The sequence below is a fragment of the Oratosquilla oratoria genome, chromosome 22, assembly GCF_046742065.1.
Source record: "Oratosquilla oratoria isolate Oo_2021 chromosome 22, ASM4674206v1, whole genome shotgun sequence".
Lineage (NCBI taxonomy): Eukaryota > Metazoa > Arthropoda > Malacostraca > Stomatopoda > Squillidae > Oratosquilla > Oratosquilla oratoria.
The window spans coordinates 45,411,583-45,416,995 of NC_134798.1; positions in this window are offsets into that span (position 1 = coordinate 45,411,583).

Consider the following 5,413-nt stretch of genomic DNA (forward strand, 5'->3'; position numbering starts at 1 on the left):
CTGAGAAAGGGGATACACATTTTATCAGATTTTTTAAGAAGTGCTGATGTGCTGAGAACAATGCAACAATTACTCAAAAAGTGCCAATTTTTTTTCTTCTTTTCATTTTGACAACTAACAAATCCAGCCACATGCACAGCAAGCACAGTCATAATTAGTGCTTGCTGGTCAATGTGGCAGGATTTTGTTAAGTTGTCCAAAATGAAAAGAAGAAAAAAGATTGGCACTTTTGAGTAAGTTGTTGCATTGTTCTCAGCACAACGCAACTTCATAAAAAATCTGATAAAAATGTTTATCCCCTTTCTCAGCTTCTGCCCGATACAGTTATCCGGGAGTTTTTCACAGCATCAACACTGCCTTACCAAGCATTGTTCACACAAGGGTAATTCCATCAGCACAGTGGCATGGCATAACGGGTAAGTGTAGTTATAAGTATGGCGATGGAGTAGGAGTCGGAAACAATTATTGGACCTCTGGAGAGTTAGAGTCGGAAAACTATACCGACTATGACTCCTGACTCCGACTCCAGTTGAATTTACACTTTATATGGCCCAAGTTTAGTCTGTAAAGTTATACAGTGCACATTCCATATATACCATCATTAGTATTATATTATGAATTGGGTAATAAATCTTATCCTCTAATCGTCATGGCCATTCCTCTCCAACCCCCCAAACCTCTTTGTGTAATGTTGCTTTCAAATTAACCGCATAGACCGATAATTTCGATAACATATCTATTGTGTACTTTTTTTTGAATAAAGTAAATAAACCACATTCATGTTTCCCCCGCATCTGTTTTAGCACAACGTCATGGAAGCTGTAATATTCCTGTCAAGTTCTATATGCATCTTTTCTATCACTCCCCCCACCAGTATGGCTGTTCTTTCTACTGCAGTGTTGGCCAAAAATAAAAAAAAAAAGGGGGGGGGGGGGGGGGGGGTACAGTAGGATAATTATGATTTCAACTGTAGACTAACACAATAAACTATCTCTTTTCCCCTCCCCCTCTTTTTTTTTTTTTTTTTCTCTCTACTTTTAACATTATAATAAGGATATTAAGATTAGAAATAATTCCTTAATAGATAATTGGAATGTCCTGAACATATTTTTTTCATCAGAGAATATACATATAAATACATACATACATATATAAATATAAAATAATATATAGAATATATATATATATATATACTATATATATATATAAATATATATATATATATATATATATACTTATAAAATTTAATATATATAAATGATAATATATATAGATATATATATATATCATAATAATATACTATATATAAATAAAATATATAATATATATAGATGATATATATAATTATATATATAATATATATATATAATCATATATATATATTTATATAAATATATATGTATATTTAAATCATGAGATATGGGGTCAGTTATTGCAATGCCATTAGGGCAGGAAGAAGGTATGAAAACTACAAACATGTTGTTGTTGTTGTCGTTTCCTAGACTGTCTGTTTTGAGCAGTCCCCGATCCTCCCCCAAGGAATGCCACAGCCGAAACTGGGTTTTTCCCACATCCTTTATAGAGTGTATGTATGTGTTTGTTTTGCATGCATGATTGTGTATAATGCAGACATCCATTATGTGTTGTATGGTATGGGGAGAAGTGTTACATCACCTGGGCAGCTGTTTTCACAATGCGGTCGATCCAGCCTCTTCTGGTAGCTGAGAAGTGCTGGGTGTGGGCCGCACCGCAGTCTGGTCCAGGTGGACTCTGTCCCTTTCGTGGGAGAGAGGATTCAGAAGGGTGGATATCAGGGGTCCTGGCATGCAGCAGTGTGTTGTCTTTCAGTGTGTTAATGGAGCTTGAAGTGATATGATTAAGAATATGTTTCCGGAGGCAGGTATATGGTGGTTAGTGGAGGCAGAGAAGAGAGTATCTGTGTGTGATACAGGTCTTTGGGTGTTAGTTTTAATGTTTCTTGTTGTGTGTGGGTGTTCTGTCTAATTAGTGTATCGGGTGTGATTGTGTTTTGTGGTGGCTGCCGGCAAGTGTTTGTGTTCCTCTCATGTCGAGGTGGTCCTTGAACTTTGAGGACTTTTGTTTCATGGTGTAAATGGTCTGTAGGTGTTGTAATCTTGTGCAGCCTGTAATTTGTTTTTAGGGCTTTGTTCTTGTATGATTTGAAAAGGGTTGTTGTGGTTTGTCTCACTGAAGGATTAGGAGCCCATGGCAGTACTCGCCTAAATTCATCACTGAGCGTAAGCAATGTTTGTAATATTGTTGTATTAGTTTCTTTTGTTTGTCCAAAAGTTTGTTCCAGCGATTGACTTACTTGCAATTAAGTCTAGGTGTGCATATTGTTTTTTTATGTTTGTGATGTGTTGTTTGAAAGACATGGATGTATCGAATGTTACATCAAGAATTTTCGGTGTTTTCGTGTGTGGTATTATAGTGCTGTTGATGTAGAGATGAAAGGTATGTTTTTGTGTTCTTTTGTCCAGTTGGTGAGAAGTTTTGCTTTAGATTTTGGTTGGAGCTTATTTTGAGTCTGTTTGTGATGAACCAATGTGTTGAGTGTATCCAAGGTATGGCTGGAGTTATTTCTGCAGCTTTGTCTGTGTTACGATGTGTGCATGTGATTGTTATGTCGTCTGCGTAGGGAGAGATTGTGTAATTTCTGAGGTTTCTGGTGTGGGTAAGCCATGCATGTAAAGATTAAAGAGCATGGGGGATATGAACAGAGCCCTGTGGTACTCCATTCTTAATGTTTCTGATGTGCGATGATTGGACATTAAATGACACGTAAGCATTCCTACCAGCCAAATAATTGGCCAGCCCTCTTTTGGTGTTTATTGTGCATGTCTGGTTTTATATATTTTATTTGTTAGGTTGTGGCGGGGGATAGCATCAAATGATTTACTAATTTCTAATGTTATAAGATAGTGTTTCTGTGGTGGGGCCTATCTGAATTGAAATGGCCATCTAAAATTCTTTGTGTGAGGTTTATCATAAGAGTGTTTGTGGATGGTAGTGGCCTAAAACCGTGTTGTGGAGTCAGCAAGGGGAATCATGTGGTGAGACAAGATTTAAGTATTATGCATTCAATGACTTTAGAGGGGGTGCAGAGAAGTGTGATTGGGCGGTGCGATGTTGGGATCGTTGGGTCCTTTGTTCGGGTTTTTGGAATGGTGAATATTTTTCCATGCTTCCAGAATCGGGTATAGTGTTTTGTGTGAAATAGCCTGTAGTTTGCAATGTTTGTGAGTGCGTGTATAACGTTGTGGTCCAATGTGTTTTAAGGTGGATGTTACTTATTTTATCAGAGGCCACAGGCAGATGAGTGCTTGAGATTATGTTTTTAGGTGTTTTGTCTGACTGTCTATGAAGGGTGTATAAGTCTGGAAGTCTGTGGGAAAGTCTTTCTTACGTCGAATAAGGTGCGACGGTCCCGTCAGGGTGAGAAGTGAGAATGGGCTTAGTCTGTGCAAAATGAAATTATGAGTGTGTTTGCTTGTTGTCTAATTGAGGGTAGATTGTCTGCTTGTTGTGATTATTGCTGTGTGAGAGTGTGTTGTGTTACTGTTGGATAGTGTAATGCTGTTGAGTGTTTTGTACAATTTGCTGGTGTTTGATTTTGGTGTTCAAGTGTAATTGATAAAGTTTTGCCCAATTGTTGTGATTTTTTGTTCGTTGTATTTTTATTGGCAATCACAGTGTTTATTGTTTGTATTTGGTCCCTGCTATGTTTTGGAGGATAGGTGTGGGGGGTATTGTGTTTAAGTGTGTCTCGTTGTCTGATGAGGCCTTGGATTTTTGGTGTGAAGTTTGGGGTTGTGTGATATTTCTGTTGCCTCTAGGGATGTATCTCTTGTCTACGTTTTTGGTATGATTGTACTAAACAGTGTGCACAGCATTGTTTATGTTTGTGATTGGTGTACTGTTAAGTGTTTCAAAATGTTGTTCTTGTCTCTTCAGTTAAAAGCTTCCCAGTTAGCTCTCTTGTAATTGGTGTATGTGTGTCCTATGGCTAACTGGGGTGCATCTTGTTTTGGTGGTGATGATGATTGGAAGATGGTCAGAACCAAGGGTTCCGACCACTCTGCCATGATGTTGTTGGGGTTAGGCCGGGGGAAGCAGAAGGTTGATATCAGGAGAGGAGGGAGTGTAATAGGGCTTGGTGTGGGATATGTGTAAGATTTAATGAGTGTTGTTCATGATAGTCAATAAGTCAAACTGAGGTCTGTATATCAAACCCACTGTCTGTGTCAGGGATGTTGACATACCAGTCAGACGACTTGGCGTTGGAATCGCCACCCATGATCAGGTGTGGGAATTGAGGCTAGTTGGCTAAATTGAGGCCTGAAAGGTGTTTGGAACTGTGGGGGATGATTGGGGGGAAATGTACATGTAAATTATTGTCAGTGTTTGATTTGTTGCCTGAGCCGGATTTCGAATGGATTTGATTTCTGTAGTGTTATCTGTGGTAGGGAGGAAAAATTTTGGTTGTGGCACTTGTGTCCAGCAAAACAGAGTGGAGTGGTGGATCCAGGGTGATGAGTCTACCGCCATTGCCATCAGTCCTGTTCTTGTCTGAAGGTGGTGTAATTAAGAAATGATGGTGTTTTGTGTGAGTGTCTTAGTTTTTGTTTCTTGTAATAATTGCAATGTGTATGTTGTTTGTGTTTTAAGAAAGTGTTCGATTTCATGTTTTTTTCCAGTTAATACCGTCAATGATGAGTTGCAATATGTTTGATGTTGTGTGTTCTGTATGTGTTGTATGTTGTCCGTTTGGGGTTGAGGTTGGGGTGTTAATGGGGAAGGTATACGGATCTGGGTGTTAGAGGGGGGGAAAGGAGAGAATTGGGGACAAAGGAAAGAGGGAGTACTGATTGGGGATAAGGGCCAAAGGTAAAATGGGAGTGGGTAAGGGTGCTTGGCTGTGGTTGGGGAGGTGGGAGTGGGGTAAACAGGAGGGGCAGGTAGAACATGTCCAAGTGTTTTGTGTATTGGTTATTGTGTCAGCAAGTGTTGTATAAGTGAGGTGGGCCCAGTTTTAGCACATATTGCACTAAACTGAGCCCTTTTGACTGTCTGCTCGAGGATAATGGGTTTAGAGCAAGTTTTTGGGCATGTGTATTTTGTGGTGGGCCCAGGATTTGCCTCACTACATTCTCCATCTAAAAGTAGAAGAAGAGGGTGATCGCCGGAAAATCACCCCTCGGTGCAGAAAAAACGTAACGTTGTATGTTTTAGAAAAAGGATTGTGGTACTCCCCAAGGCAGTCGTAGCTCCTCTTGGGGATTGGTGCCACCTGCATAGAGCTGGTGGCCAGGCTTGGTTGCCCCGTTTGGCCCCCCAACTCTTGGGTTTTGGGGGTGGTCCCACGATGTAGACGCTGCGGCCTCCAGGACCT